The 15099-nt window shown below is 42.9% G+C and overlaps 10 non-coding genes and 6 pseudogenes across 10 annotated transcripts; all 16 read right to left on the bottom strand.

Moving 5' to 3' along the window:
* Positions 1–556: 556 nt before the first annotated feature.
* Positions 557–674, bottom strand: LOC142509241 (5S ribosomal RNA). Its single transcript, XR_012807425.1, has one exon. It is a non-coding gene; the product is annotated as a 5S ribosomal RNA (ribosomal RNA).
* Positions 675–1243: 569 nt separating this feature from the next.
* LOC142514876 (5S ribosomal RNA) lies at positions 1244–1362 on the bottom strand. The gene has a single exon (XR_012810751.1). It is a non-coding gene; the product is annotated as a 5S ribosomal RNA (ribosomal RNA).
* Positions 1363–2303: 941 nt separating this feature from the next.
* Positions 2304–2422, bottom strand: LOC142510658 (5S ribosomal RNA; annotated as a pseudogene).
* Positions 2423–3366: 944 nt separating this feature from the next.
* LOC142510657 (5S ribosomal RNA) lies at positions 3367–3485 on the bottom strand (annotated as a pseudogene).
* A 681-nt stretch (positions 3486–4166) lies between these two features.
* On the bottom strand, positions 4167–4285 carry LOC142515068 (5S ribosomal RNA). Its single transcript, XR_012810931.1, has one exon. It is a non-coding gene; the product is annotated as a 5S ribosomal RNA (ribosomal RNA).
* Positions 4286–5576: 1291 nt separating this feature from the next.
* On the bottom strand, positions 5577–5695 carry LOC142507876 (5S ribosomal RNA). Its single transcript, XR_012806116.1, has one exon. It is a non-coding gene; the product is annotated as a 5S ribosomal RNA (ribosomal RNA).
* A 685-nt stretch (positions 5696–6380) lies between these two features.
* On the bottom strand, positions 6381–6498 carry LOC142511417 (5S ribosomal RNA; annotated as a pseudogene).
* A 1124-nt stretch (positions 6499–7622) lies between these two features.
* LOC142506386 (5S ribosomal RNA) lies at positions 7623–7741 on the bottom strand. The gene has a single exon (XR_012804680.1). It is a non-coding gene; the product is annotated as a 5S ribosomal RNA (ribosomal RNA).
* Positions 7742–8426: 685 nt separating this feature from the next.
* Positions 8427–8544, bottom strand: LOC142511235 (5S ribosomal RNA; annotated as a pseudogene).
* Positions 8545–9221: 677 nt separating this feature from the next.
* Positions 9222–9340, bottom strand: LOC142517514 (5S ribosomal RNA). The gene has a single exon (XR_012813256.1). It is a non-coding gene; the product is annotated as a 5S ribosomal RNA (ribosomal RNA).
* Positions 9341–10024: 684 nt separating this feature from the next.
* Positions 10025–10142, bottom strand: LOC142511816 (5S ribosomal RNA; annotated as a pseudogene).
* A 682-nt stretch (positions 10143–10824) lies between these two features.
* Positions 10825–10943, bottom strand: LOC142514639 (5S ribosomal RNA). The gene has a single exon (XR_012810524.1). It is a non-coding gene; the product is annotated as a 5S ribosomal RNA (ribosomal RNA).
* Positions 10944–11627: 684 nt separating this feature from the next.
* Positions 11628–11745, bottom strand: LOC142508594 (5S ribosomal RNA). Its single transcript, XR_012806801.1, has one exon. It is a non-coding gene; the product is annotated as a 5S ribosomal RNA (ribosomal RNA).
* Positions 11746–12427: 682 nt separating this feature from the next.
* LOC142514638 (5S ribosomal RNA) lies at positions 12428–12546 on the bottom strand. The gene has a single exon (XR_012810523.1). It is a non-coding gene; the product is annotated as a 5S ribosomal RNA (ribosomal RNA).
* Positions 12547–13228: 682 nt separating this feature from the next.
* On the bottom strand, positions 13229–13346 carry LOC142510900 (5S ribosomal RNA; annotated as a pseudogene).
* Positions 13347–14028: 682 nt separating this feature from the next.
* LOC142507167 (5S ribosomal RNA) lies at positions 14029–14148 on the bottom strand. The gene has a single exon (XR_012805429.1). It is a non-coding gene; the product is annotated as a 5S ribosomal RNA (ribosomal RNA).
* Positions 14149–15099: the final 951 nt, after the last annotated feature.

The following is a 15099-nucleotide window of genomic DNA, read 5'->3' as shown; positions in this document are numbered from 1 at the left end:
AGAGCTAGAAATGGTGACCTCCCTGGGAAGGCCTCGTGTCGCGACCGTTTACTTAAATTATTGCTAAAATAGTCGAAATAATTCTTTTTAATGAGTTAACCGTCTCCTGAGTAATATGCATCATACCCTTCCGCACAGAACCTGCTCAAGACAACAAAAATCGCTAAATGTTCCAAGAAAATAGAAAAAAAAAAAAGAAGAAAATAGCGAATGTAAAGCTATTATTATGCCTAGTATACGATAAAATGGAACCGGAATCGAATTTCGGACTTTCTAAGCGGATTTCTCGAGGAAATGGAAGCTTAACAGAAGGGGGAAATCGCAAATTAGAGGATCTTACAGAAGGAATTCGGAAAAATCTCGCCAGCTCATTGCGGAGTAATGAGTCTCGTTCGTTTGCCCGTTTACAATCAAATTAGGCTACAATTTTGTCCAAATCCGGAAGTGTCCGAGCTACGTTGATTTCACATGTCTTATCTGGTCCCGATCGTGATTCAGATGATTTGAGCCGAAAATCGTCTGTCAAGAAGTAATCAAAAATAGAAAAACACGAAAAGGGGTGCAACATGAAGCATCCCAGGGGGTCACCCAACTTAGTACCGATCCCGCCCAAGCACGCTTAACTTCGGAGTTCTGATGGGATCCGGTGCATTAGTGCTGGTATGATCACACCCGACATTGAGTGGGATGTTTATTCTTATATTCCTCGAGTACGTGTAGCGCGAGCGGCGATGGACAACACGCGGCACTGCTCTCGCCCAATCAGAACCATGAAATTAAGCGTTCTGGCGTGATGGCAAAGCTAGGATGGATGACCTCCCTGGGAAGTCGTTATGTCGCGACCGTTTACGTAAATTATAGCTAAAACAGTCGAAATAAATGTTTTTAATGAGTTAACCGTCTCCGGAGTATTCTGCATCATACCTTTCCGCTCAGAACCGGCTCACGACAACAAAAATCGCTAAATGTTCCAAGAAAATAGGAAAAAAAATTAGAAGAAAAAAATAGCAAATGTAAAGCTATTATTATGCCTGGAATACGATAAAATGCAACCGGACTCGAATTTCGGACTTCCTAAACGGATTTCTCAAGGAAACAGAAACTTAGCCTCCAATTTTTTCCAAATCCGGCAGTGCCCGAGCTACGTTGATTTCACATATCTTATCTGCTCCTGATCGAGATTCAGATGATTTGAGCCGAAAATCTCTGTCATAAAGTAATCAAAAATAGAAAAACACGAAAAGAGGTGCAAAACGAGGATTTCCAAAGGGGTCACCCATCCTAGTACTGCTCTCGCCCTAGCACGCTTAACTTCGGAGTTCTGATGGGATCCGGTGCATTAGTGCTGGTATTATCGCACCCGACATGGAGTGGGATGTTTATTCTTATATCCCTCGAGAACGTGTGGAGCGGCGGCGATGGACAACACGCGGCACTGCTTCCGCCCAATCAGAACCATAAATTTAAGTGTTCTGGCGCGATGGCAGAGCTAGGATGGGTGACGTCCCTGGGAAGCCCTCATGTCGCGACCGTTTACTTAAATTATAGATAAAACAATCGAAATAATTGTTTTTAATGAGTTAACCATCTCCGGAGTAATATGCGTCATACCCTTCCCCACAGAACCCTCAAGACAACAAAAATCGCTAAATGTTCAGAGTAAAGAAAAAAAAAATTAAGAAGAAGAAAATAGCGAATGTAAAGCTATTATTTTGCATGGGATACAATAAAATGGAACCGGAATCGAATTTAGAACTTCCTAAGCGGATTTCTCGAGGAAATGGAAGCGGAAAATCACAAATTAGAGGGTCTTAGAGAAGAAATTCGGCTAAAATCTCGACTACTCATTGCGGAGTAATGCGTCATACCCTTCCGCACAGAACATGCTCACGACAACAAAAACCGCTAAATGTTCCAAGAAAATAGGGAAAAATAATTAGAAGAAGAAAATAGCGAATGTAAAGCTATTATTATGCCTGGGATACGATAAAATGGAACCGGAATCGAATTTCGGACTTCCTAAACGGATTTCTCGAGGAAACAGAAGCTTAACAGTAGCGGAAAATCGCAAATTAGATGGTCTTAGAGAAGGAATTCGGCTAAAATCTCGCCATCTCATTGCGGAGTAATGAGTCTCGTTCGTTTGCCCGTTTACAATCAAATTAGGCTACAATTTTGTCCAAATCTGGCTGTGCCCGAGCTACGTTGATTTCACATGTCTTATCTGGTCCCGATCGAAATTCAGATGATTTGAGCCGAAAATTGTTTGTCAACAAGTAATAAAACATAGAAAAATATGAAAAGGGGTGAAACATGAGAACTTCCCAGGGGGTCACCCATTCTAGTACTGGTCTCACACAAGCACGCTTAACTTCGGTATTCTAATGGGATCCAGTGCATTAGTGCTGGTATGATCGCACCCGACATTTAGTGGTATGTTTATTATTATATCCCTCGAGTACGTGTGGAGCGGGCGGCGATGGACAACACGCGGCACTGCTCTCGCCCAATCAGAACCATGAAGTTAAGCGTTCTGGCGCGATGGTAGAGCTATGATGGGTGAACTCCCATGGAAGTCCTCGTGTCGCGACCGTTTACGTTAATTATGGCTAAAAAAGTCGAAATAATTGTTTTTAATGAGTTAACCTTTTCCGTAGTAATCGACGTCATACCCTTCTGCACAGAACCGGCTCACGACAACAAAAATCGCTAGATGTTCCAAGAAAATAGAAAAAAAATTAAGAAGAAGAAAATAGCGAATGTAAAGCTATTATTTTGCATGGGATACAATAAAATGGAACCGGAATCGAATTTAGAACTTCCTAAGCGGATTTCTCGAGGAAATGGAAGCGGAAAATCACAAATTAGAGGGTCTTAGAGAAGAAATTCGGCTAAAATCTCGACTACTCATTGCGGAGTAATGCGTCATACCCTTCCGCACAGAACATGCTCACGACAACAAAAACCGCTAAATGTTCCAAGAAAATAGGGAAAAATAATTAGAAGAAGAAAATAGCGAATGTAAAGCTATTATTATGCCTGGGATACGATAAAATGGAACCGGAATCGAATTTCGGACTTCCTAAACGGATTTCTCGAGGAAACAGAAGCTTAACAGTAGCGGAAAATCGCAAATTAGATGGTCTTAGAGAAGGAATTCGGCTAAAATCTCGCCATCTCATTGCGGAGTAATGAGTCTCGTTCGTTTGCCCGTTTACAATCAAATTAGGCTACAATTTTGTCCAAATCTGGCTGTGCCCGAGCTACGTTGATTTCACATGTCTTATCTGGTCCCGATCGAAATTCAGATGATTTGAGCCGAAAATTGTTTGTCAACAAGTAATAAAACATAGAAAAATATGAAAAGGGGTGAAACATGAGAACTTCCCAGGGGGTCACCCATTCTAGTACTGGTCTCACACAAGCACGCTTAACTTCGGTATTCTAATGGGATCCAGTGCATTAGTGCTGGTATGATCGCACCCGACATTTAGTGGTATGTTTATTATTATATCCCTCGAGTACGTGTGGAGCGGGCGGCGATGGACAACACGCGGCACTGCTCTCGCCCAATCAGAACCATGAAGTTAAGCGTTCTGGCGCGATGGTAGAGCTATGATGGGTGAACTCCCATGGAAGTCCTCGTGTCGCGACCGTTTACGTTAATTATGGTTAAAAAAGTCGAAATAATTGTTTTTAATGAGTTAACCTTTTCCGTAGTAATCGACGTCATACCCTTCTGCACAGAACCGGCTCACGACAACAAAAATCGCTAGATGTTCCAAGAAAATAGAAAAAAAAATAAAAAGAAGAAAGTAGCGAATGTAAAGCTATTATTATGCCTGGGATACTATAAAATGGAACCGGAATCGAATTTAGAACTTCCTAAGCAGATTTCTCGAGGAAACGGAAGCTTAACAGAAGCGGAAAATCGCAAATTAGAGGGTCTTAGAGAAGGAATTTGGCTAAAATCTCGCCATCTCATTGCGGAGAATGAGTCTCGTTCGTTTGCCCGTTTACAATCAAATTAGCCTACAATTTTGTACAAATCTGACAGTGCCCGAGCTACGTTTATTTCACGTCTTATCTGGTCCCGATCGAGATTCAGATGATTTGAGCCGAAAATCGTCTGTCAACAAATAATCAAAAATAGAAAAACACGAAAAGGGGTGCAACACGAGGACTTCCCATGGGGTCACCCATCCTAGTACTGGTCTCACCCAAGCACGCTTAACTTCGGAGTTCTGATGGGATCCGCTGCATTGGTGCTGGTATGATCGCACCCGACATTGAGTGGGATGTTTATTCTTATATCCCTCGAGTACGTGTGGCGCGAGAGGTGATGGAAAACACGCGGCATTTCTCTCGCCTAATCAGAACCATGAAGTTAAGCGTTCTGGCGTGATGGCAGAGCTAGGATGGGAGACCTCCCTGTGAAGTCCTCGTGTCTCGACCGTTTACGTGAATTATAGCTAAAACAGTCGAAATAATTTTTTTAATGAGTTAACCGTCTCCGGAGTAATCTGCGTCATACCCTTCCGGACAGAACCGGCTCACGACAACAAAAATTGCTAAATGTTCCCAGAATATAGAAAAAAATAAGAAGAAGAAAGCAGCGAATGTGAAGCTATTATTATGCATGGGATACGATGAAATGGAACCGGAATCAAATTTCAGACTTCCTAAGCAGATTTCTCGAAGAAACGGAAGCTTAACGGAAGCGGAAAATCGCAAATTATAGGGTCTTAGAGAAGGAATTCGGCTAAAATCTCGCCAGCTCATTGCGGAGTAATGAGTCTCATTCGTTTGACCGTTTACAATCAAATTAGGCTACAATTTTGTCAAAATCCGGCAGTGCCCGAGCTACGTTGGTTTCACATGTCTTATCTGGTCCGATCAAGATTCAGAAGATTTGAGCCAAAAATCGTGTGTTACTAATTAATCAAAAATAGAAAAACAAGCGGCATTACTTTCGCCCAATCAGAACCATGACGTTAAGCGTTCTGGCGCGATGGCAAGCTAGGATGGATGACCTCCATGGGAAGTCCTCGTGTCGCGACCGTTTACGTAAATTATTGCTAAAACAGTCGAAATAATTGTTTTTAATGAGTTAACCGTCTCCGGAGTAATCTGCGGCATACCCTTCCGCACAGAACCGACTCAAGAAAACAAAAATCGTTAAATGTTCCCAGAAAATAGAAAAAAAAAATAAGAAGAAGAAAATAGCGAATGTAAAGCTATTATTATGCCTGGGATACGATAAAATGGAACTGGAATCGAATTTCAGACTACCTAAACGGATTTCTCGAGGAAACGGAAGCTTAACAGAAGCGGAAAATCGCAAATTAGAGGGTCTTAGAGAATGAATTCGGCTAAAATCTTGCCAGCTCATTGCGGAGTAATGAGTCTCGTTCGTTTGCCTGTTTACAATCAAATTAGCCTACAAATTTGTCCAAATCCAGCAGTGCCCGAGCTACGTTGATTTAACATGTATTATATGGTACCGATCGAGATTCAGATGATTTGAGCCAAAAATCGTCTGTCAAAAAATAATCAAAAATAGAAAAACACGAAAAGGGGTGCAACACGAGGACTTCCTAGGGGGTCACTCATCCTAGTGCTGCTCTTGCCCAAGCACGCTTAGCTTCAGAGTTCTGATGGGATCCGGTGCATTAGTGCTGGTATGATCGCACCCGACATTTAGTGGTATGTTTATTATTATATCCCTAGAGTACGTGTGGAGCGGGCGGCGATGGACAACACGCGGCACTGCTCTCGCCCAATCAGAACCATGAAGTTAAGCGTTCTGGCGCGATGGTAGAGCTATGATGGGTGAACTCCCATGGAATTCCTCGTGTCGCGACCGTTTACGTTAATTATGGCTAAAACAGTCGAAATAATTGTTTTTAATGAGTTAACCTTTTCCATAGTAATCGACGTCATACCCTTCTGCACAGAACCGGCTCCCGACAACAAAAATCGCTAGATGTTCCAAGAAAATAGAAAAAAAAAATAAAAAGAAGAAAGTAGCGAATGTAAAGCTATTATTATGCCTAAGAAACGATAAAATGGAACCAGAATGGAATTTAGAACTTCCTAAGCAAATTTCTCGAGGAAACGGAAACTTAACAAAAGCGAATAATCGCAAATTAGAGGGTCTTAGAGAAGGAATTCGGCTAAAATCTCGCCAGCTCATTGCGGAGTAATGAGTCTCGTTCGTTTGCCAGTTTACAATCAAATTAGGCTACACTTTTGTCCAAATCCGGCAGTGCCCGAGCTACGTCGATTTCACATTTCTTATCTGGTCCCGATCGAGATTCAGATGATTTGAGCCGAAAATCGTCTGCCAACAAGTAATCAAAAATAGAAAAACACTAAAAGGGGTGCAACACGAGGATTTCACAGGGGTCACCCATCCTAGTACTGGTCTCACCCACGCACGCTTAACTTTGGAGTTCTGATGGGATACGGTGCATTAGTGCTTGTATGATCGCACCCGACATTGAGTGGGATGTTTATTCTTATACCCCTCGAGTACGTGTGGCGCGAGAGATGATGGAAAACAAGCGGCACTGATCTCGCCAAATGAGAACCATGAAGTTAAGCGTTCTGGCGTGATGGAAGAGCTAGGATGGGTGACCTCCCTGTGAAGTCCTCGTGTCTCGAATGTGAAGCTATTATTATGCTTGGGATACGATGAAATGGAACCGGAATCAAATTTCGGACTTCCTAAGCGGATTTCTCGACGAAACGGAAGCTTAAAAGAAGCGGAAAATCGCAAATTAGGGGGTCTTAGAGAAGGAATTCGGCTAAAATCTAGCCAGCTCATTGTCGAGTAATGAGTCTCGTTCGTTTGCCCGTTTACAATCAAATGAGGCTACAATTTTTTCAAAATCCGGCAGTGCCCGAGCTACGTTAATTTCACATGTCTTATCAGGCCCGATCGAGATTCAGAAGATTTGAGCCAAAAATCATCTGTTACTAATTAATCAAAAATAGAAAAACACGCGGCACTAGTTTCGCCCAATCAGAACCATGACGTTAAGCGTTCTGGCGCGATGGCAAGCTAGGATGGATGACCTCCATGGGAAGTCCTCGTGTCGCGTCCGTTTACGTAAATTATTGCTAAAACAGTCGAAATAATTGTTTTTAATGAGTTAACCGTCTCCGGAGTAATCTGCGGCATACCCTTCCGCACAGAACCGGCTCAAGAAAACAAAAGTCGTTAAATGTTCCCAGAAAATAGAAAAAAAATAAGAAGAAGAAAATAGCGAATGTAAAGCTATTATTATGCCTGGGATACGATAAAATGGAACTGGAATCGAATTTCAGACTACCTAAACGGATTTCTCGAGGAAACGGAAGCTTAATAGAAGCGGAAAATCGCAAATTAGAGGGTCTTAGAGAATGAATTCGGCTAAAATCTTGCCAGCTCATTGCGGAGTAATGAGTCTCGTTCGTTTGCCCGTTCACAATCAAATTGGCCTACAATTTTGTCCAAATCCGACAGTGCCGGAGCTACGTTGATTTCACATGTCGTATCTGGTCCCGATCGTGATTCAGATGATTTGAACCAAAAATCGTTTGTCAACAAGTAATCAAAAATAGAAAAAACACGAAAAGGGGTGCAACACGAGGACTTCTCAGGGGATCACCCACCCTATTATTGGTCTCGCCCAAGCACGCTTAACTTCGGAGTTCTGATGGGATCCGGTGCATTAGTGCTGGTATGATCGCTCCCGACATTGAGTGGGATGTTTATTCTTATATCCCTTGAGTACGTGTGGCGCGAGCGGCGATGGACAACACGCGGCACTGCTCTTGCCCAATCAGAACCATGAAGTTAAGCGTTCTGGCGCGATGGCAGAGCTAGGATGGGTGACCTCCCTCGGAAGTCCTTCTGTCGCGACCGTTTACGTAAATTATAGCTAAAACAGTCGAAATAATTGTTTTTAATGAGTTAACCGTTTCCGGAGTCATCTGCGTCATACCCTTCCGCAGAGAACCGGCTCACGACAACAAAAATCGCTAAATATTCTCAGAAAATAGAAAAAAAAAATAAGAAGAAGAAAATAGCGAATGTAAATCTATTATTATGCCTGATAAACGATAAAATGGAACCGGAATGGAATTTAGAACTTCCTAAGCGGATTTCTCGAGGAAACGAAAACTTAGCAAAAGCGGAAAATCGCAAATTAGAGGGTTTTAGAGAAGGAATTCGGCTAAAATCTCGCCAGCTCATTGCGGAGTAATGAGTCTCGTTCTTTTGCCAGTTTACAATCAAATTAGGCTTCAATTTTGTCCAAATTCGGCAGTGCCCGAGCTACGTTGTTTTCACATGTTTTATCTGGTCCCGATCGTGATTCAGATGATTTGAGCCGAAAATCGTCTGTCAACAAGTAATCAAAAATAGAAAAACACGAAAAGGGGTGTAACACGAGGATTTCACAGGGGTCACCCATCCTAGTACTGGTCATACCCACGCACGCTTAACTTCGGAGTTCTGATGGGATACGGTGCATTAGTGCTGGTATGATCGCACCCAACATTGAGTGGGATGTTTATTCTAATATCCCTCGAGTACGTGTGGAGCAGGCGGCGATGGACAACACACGGCACTGCTCTTTCCCAATCAGAACCATGAAGTTAAGCGTTCTGGCGCGATGCAGAGCTAGGATGGGTGACCTCCCTGGGAAGTCCTCGTGTCGCGACCGTTTACGTAAATTATGGCTAAAACAGTCGAAATAATTGTTTTTAATGAGTTAACCATCTCCGGAGTGATCTGCGTCATACCGTTCCGCACAGAACCGGCTCACGACAACAAAAATCGCTAAATGTTCCCAGAAAATAGAAAAAAAATAAAAAGAAGAAAACAACAAATGTAAAGCTATTTTTATGCCTGGGATACGATAAAATGGAACCGTAATCGAATTTAGAACTTCCTAAGCGGATTTCTTGAGGAAACAGAAGCTTAACAGAAGCGTAAAATCGCAAATTAGAGGTCTTAGAGAAGGAATTTGGCTAAAATCTCGCCAGCTCATTGCGGAGTGAGTCTCGTTCGTTTGCCCGTTTACAATCGAATTAGCCTACAATTTTGTCCAAATCCGGCAGTGCCCGAGCTACGTTGATTTCATATGTCTTTTCTGGTCCCGATCAAGATTCTGATTATTTGAGCCAAAAATCATCTGTCACAAGTAATCAAAAATTGAAAAACACGAAAACGGGTGCAACACGAGGATTTCCCAGGTGGTCACCCATCCTAGTACTGGTCTTGCCCAAGCACGCTTAACTTCGGAGTTCCGATGGGATCCGGTGCATTAGTGCTGGCATGATCGCACTAGACATTGAGTGGAATGTTTATTCTTATATCCTTCGAGTACGTGTGGAGCGGGCATCGATGGACAACACGCGGCACCGCTCTCGCCCAATCAGAACCTTGAAGTTAAGCGTTCTGGCACGATGGCCGGGCTAGGATGGGTGACCTCCCTGTGAAGTCCTTGTGTCTCGACCGTTTACGTAAATTATTGCTAAAAAAGTCGAAATAATTTTTTTAATGAGTTAACCATCTCGGGAGTGATCTGCGTCATACCCATCCGCACAGAACCGACTCACGACAAAAAAAATCGCTAAATGTTCCCAGAAAATAGTAAAAAAAATAAGAAGAAGAAAATAGCGAATGTAAAGCTATTATTATGCCTGAGATACGATAAAATGGAACCGAAATCAAATTTCGGACTTCCTAAGCGGATTTCTCGAGGAAACGGAAGTTTAACAGAAGCGGAAAATTGCAAATTAGAGGGTCTTAGAGAATGAATTCGGCTAAAATCTCGCCAGCTCATTGCGGAGTAACGAGTCTCATTCGTTTGCTAGTTTACAGTCAAATTAGGCTTCAATTTTGTCCAAATCCGGCAGTGCCCGAGCTACGTTGATTTCACATGTCTTATCTGGTCCCGATCGTGATTCAGATGATTTGAACCGAAAATCGTTTGTCAACAAGTAATCAAAAATTGAAAAAACACGAAAAGGGGTGCAACACGAGGATTTGACAAGGGTCACCCATCCTAGGACTGGTCTCACCCACGCACGCTTAACTTCGGAGTTCTGATGGGATACGGTGCATTAGTGCTGGTATGATCGCACCCAACATTGAGTGGGATGTTTATTCTTATATCCCTCGAGTACGTGTGGAGCAGGCGGCGATGGACAACACGCGGCACTGCTCTTTCCCAATCAGAACAATGAAGTTAAGCGTTCTGGCGCGATGGCAGAGCTAGGATGGGTGACCTCCCTGGGAAGTCCTCGTGTTGCGACCGTTTACATAAATTATGGCTAGAACAGTCGAAATAATTTTTTTTAATGAGTTAACCATCTCCGGAGTGATCTGCGTCATACCGTTCCGCACATAACCGGCTCACGACAACAAAAATCGCTAAATGTTCCCAGAAAATAGAAAAAAAATAAAAAGAAGAAAACAGCGAATGTAAAGCTATTATTATGCCTGAGATACGATAAAATAAAACCGTAATCGAATTTAGAACTTCCTAAGCGGATTTCTTGAGGAAACAAAAGCTTAACAGAAGCGTAAAATCGCAAATTAGAGGTCTTAGAGAAGGAATTCTGCTAAAATCTCGCCAGCTCATTGCGGAGTAATGAGTCTCGTTCGTTTGCCCGTTTACAATCGAATTAGCCTACAATTTTATCCAAATCCGGCAGTGCCCGAGCTACGTTGATTTCACATGTCTTATCTGGTCCCGATCGAGATTCTGATGATTTGAGCCAAAAATCGTCTGTCAACAAGTAATCAAAAATAGGAAAACACGAAAACGGGTGCAACACGAGGATTTCCCAGGTGGTCACCCATCCTAGTACTGGTCTCACCCAAGCATGCTTAACTTCGGAGTTCTGATGGGATCCGGTGCATTAGTGCTGGTATGATCGCACCCGATATTGAGTTGAATGTTTATTCTTATATCCTTCGAGTACGTGTGGAGCGGGCATCGATGGACAACACGCGGCACCACTCTCGCCCAATCAGAACCATGAAGTTAAGCGTTCTGGCGCGATGGCAGGGCTAGGATGGGTGACCTCCCTATGTAGTCCTCGTGTCTCGACCGTTTACGTAAATTATTGCTAAAAAAGTCGAAATAATTTTTTTTAATGAGTTAACCATCTCGGGAGTGATCTGCGTCATACCCATCCGCACAGAACCGACTCACGACAAAAAAAATCGCTAAATGTTCCCAGAAAATAGTAAAAAAAATAAGAAGAAGAAAATAGCGAATGTAAAGCTATTATTATGCCTGAGATACGTTAAAATGAAACCGGAATCGAATTTCGGACTTCCTAAGCGGATTTCTCGAGGAAACGGAAGTTTAACAGAAGCGGAAAATCGCAAATTTGAGGGTCTTAGAGAAGGAATTCGGCTAAAATCTCGCCAGCTCATTGCGGAGTAATGAGTCTTGTTCGTTTGTCCATTTACAATCGAATTAGCCTACAATTTTGTCCAAACCCGGCAGTGCCCGAGCTACGTTGATTTCACATGTCTTATCTGGTCCCAATCGAGATTCTGATGATTTGAGCCAAAAATCGTCTGTCAACAAGTAATCAAAAATAGAAAAACACGAAAAGGGGTGCAACACGAGGATTTCCCAGGGGTCACCCATCCTAGTACTGGTCTCACCCACGCACGCTTAACTTCGGAGTTCTGATGGGATACGGTGCATTAGTGCTGGTATGATCGCACCAGACATTGAGTGGATGTTTATTCTTATATCCCAAGAGTACGTGTGGAGCAGGCGGCGATGGACAACACGCGGCACTACTCTTGCCCAATCAGAACTATGAAGTTAAGCGTTCTGGCGCGATGGCAGAGCTAGGATGGGTGACCTCCCTGGGAAGTCCTCGTGTCCCGACCGTTTACGTAAATTATGGCTAAAACAGTCGAAATAATTGTTTTTAATGAGTTAACCGTCTCCGGAGTAATCTGTGTCATACCGTTCCGCACATAACCGGCTCACGACAACAAAAATCGATAAATGTTCCCAGAAAATAGAAAAAAAAATAAAAAGAAGAAAACAGCGAATGTAAAGCTATTATTATGCCTGGGATACGATAAAATGGAACCCTAATCGAATTTAAAACTTCTTAAGCGGATTTCTTGAGGAAACAGAAGCTTAACAGAAGCGTAAAATCGCAAATTAGAGGTCTTAGAGAAGGAATTCGGCTAAAATCTCGCCAGCTCATTGCGGAGTAATGAGTCTCGTTCGTTTGCCCGTTTACAATCGAATTGGCCTACAATTTTATCCAAATCCGGCAGTGCCCGAGCTACATTTATTTCACATGTCTTATCTGGTCCCGATCGAGATTCTGATGATTTGAGCCAAAAATCGTCTGTCAACAAGTAATCAAAAATAGGAAAACACGAAAACGGGTGCAACACGAGGATTTCCCAGGTGGTCACCCATCCTAGTACTGGTCTCACCCAAGCATGCTTAACTTCGGAGTTCTGATGGGATCCGGTGCATTAGTGCTGGTATGATCGCACCCGCATTGAGTGGAATGTTTATTCTTATATCCTTCGAGTACGTGTGGAGCGGGCATCGATGGACAACACGCGGCACCGCTCTCGCCCAATCAGAACCATGAAGTTAAGCGTTCTGGCGCGATAGCAGGGCTAGGATGGGTGACCTCCCTATGTAGTCCTCGTGTCTGGACCGTTTACGTAAATTATTGCTAAAAAAGTCGAAATAATTTTTTTTAATGAGTTAACCATCTCGGGAGTGATCTTCGTCATACCCATCCGCACAGAACCGACTCACGACAAAAAAAATCGCTAAATGTTTCCAGAAAATAGTAAAAAAATAAGAAGAAGAAAATATCGAATGCAAAGCTATTATTATGCCTGAGATACGTTAAAATGGAACCGGAATCGAATTTCGGACTTCCTAAGCGGATTTCTCGAGGAAACGGAAGTTTAACAGAAGCGGAAAATCGCAAATTTGAGGGTCTTAGAGAAGGAATTCGGCTAAAATCTCGCCAGCTCATTGCGGAGTAATGAGTCTCGTTCGTTTGCCCATTTATAATCGAATTAGCCTACAATTTTGTCCAAACACGGCAGTGCCCGAGCTACGTTGATTTCACATGTCTTATCTGGTCCCAATCGAGATTCTGATGATTTGAGCCAAAAATCGTCTGTCAACAAGTAATCAAAAATAGAAAAACACGAAAAGGGGTGCAGCACGAGGATTTCCCATGGGTCACCCATCCTAGTACTGGTCTCACCCACGCACGCATAACTTCGGAGTTCTGATGGGATACGGTGCATTAGTGCTGGTATGATCGCACCCGACAATGAGTGGGACGTTTATTCTTATATCCCTCGAGTACGAGTGGAGCGGGCGGCGATGGACAACATGCGGCACTGCTCTCGCCCAATCAGAACCATGAAGTTAAGCGTTTTGGCGCGATGGCAGAGCTAGGATGGGTGACCTCCCTGGGAAGTCCTCGTGTCGCGACCGTTTACGTAAATCAAAGCTAAAACAGTCGAAATAATTGTTTTTAATGAGTTAACCGTCTCCGGAGTAATCTGCGTCATACCCTTCCGCACAGAACAGGCTCACGACAACAAAAATCGCTAAATGTTCCAAGAAAATAGGAAAAAAAAATTATAAGAGGAAAATAGCGAATGCAAAGCTATTATTATGCCTGAGATACGATAAAATGGAACCGGAATCGAATTCCGGACTTCCTAAACGGATTTCTAGAGGAAACAGAAGCTTAAAACTAGCGGAAAATCGCAAATTAGATGGTCTTAGAGAAGGAATTCGGCTAAAATCTCGCCATCTCATTGCGGAGAATGAGTCTCGTTCGTTTGCCCGTTTACAATCAAATTAGGCTACAATTTTATCCAAATCTGACAGTGCCCGAGCTAGGTTTATTTCACGTCTTATCTGGTCCCGATCGAGATTCATATGATTTGAGCCGAAAATCGTCTGTCAACAAATAATCAAAAATAGAAAAACACGAAAAGAGGTGCAACACGAGGACTTCCCATGGGGTCACCCATCCTAGTACTGGTCTCACCCAAGGCACGCTTAACTTGGGAGTTCTGATGGGATCCGGTGCATTAGTGCTGGTATGATCGCACCCGACATTGAGTGAGATGTTTATTCTTATATCCCTCGATTACGTGTGGAGCGGGCGGCGATGGACAACACGCGGCACTGCTCTCGCCCAATCAGAACAATAAATTTAAGCGTTCTGGCGCGATGGCAGAGCTAGGATGGGTGACCTCCCTGGGAAGTCCTCGTGTCGCGACCGTTTACGTCAATTATAGCTAAAACAGTCGAAATAATTTTTTTTAATGAGTTAACCGTTTCCGGAGTAATCTGCGTCATACCTTTCCGCACAGAACCGGCTCACGACAACAAAAATCGCTAAATGTTTCTAGAAAATAGAAAAAAAAAATAAGAATAAGAAAATAGCGAATTTAAAGCTATTATTATGCTTGGGATACGATAAAATGGAACCGAAATCGAGTTTAGGACTTCCTAAGCGGATTTGTCGAGGAAACAGAAGCTTAACAGAAGCGGAAAATCGCAAATTAGAGGGTCTTATAGAAAGATTTCGGCTAAAACCTCGCCATCTCATTGCGGAGTTATGAGTCCCGTTCGTTTGCCCGTTTACAATCAAATTAGCCTACAATTTTGTCCGGAGTGATCTGCGTCATACCCTTCCGCACAGAACCGACTCACGACAAAAAAAAATCACTAAATGTTCCCAGAAAATAGTAAACAAAAGAAGAAGAAAAAAATAGCGAATGTAAAGCTATTATTATGCCTGAGATACGATAAAATGGAACCGGAATTGAATTTCAGACTTCCTAAGCGGATTTCTCGAGGAAACGGAAGTTTAACAGAAACGGAAAATCACAAATTAGAGGGTCTTATAGAAGGAATTCGGCTGAAATCTCGCAGGCTTATTGCGGAGTAATGAGTCTCGTTCGTTTGCCCGTTTACAAACAAATTAGGCAACAATATTGTCCAAATCCGGCAGTGCCTGAGCTACGTTGATTTCACATGTTTTATCGGATCCCGATCG

Source organism: Primulina tabacum, chromosome 10 (genome assembly GCF_025594145.1).
Source record: "Primulina tabacum isolate GXHZ01 chromosome 10, ASM2559414v2, whole genome shotgun sequence".
Classification (NCBI taxonomy): domain Eukaryota; kingdom Viridiplantae; phylum Streptophyta; class Magnoliopsida; order Lamiales; family Gesneriaceae; genus Primulina; species Primulina tabacum.
The sequence above is the reverse complement of the archived record's forward strand: the minus strand, read 5'-3'. Positions and strand labels throughout refer to the sequence as shown.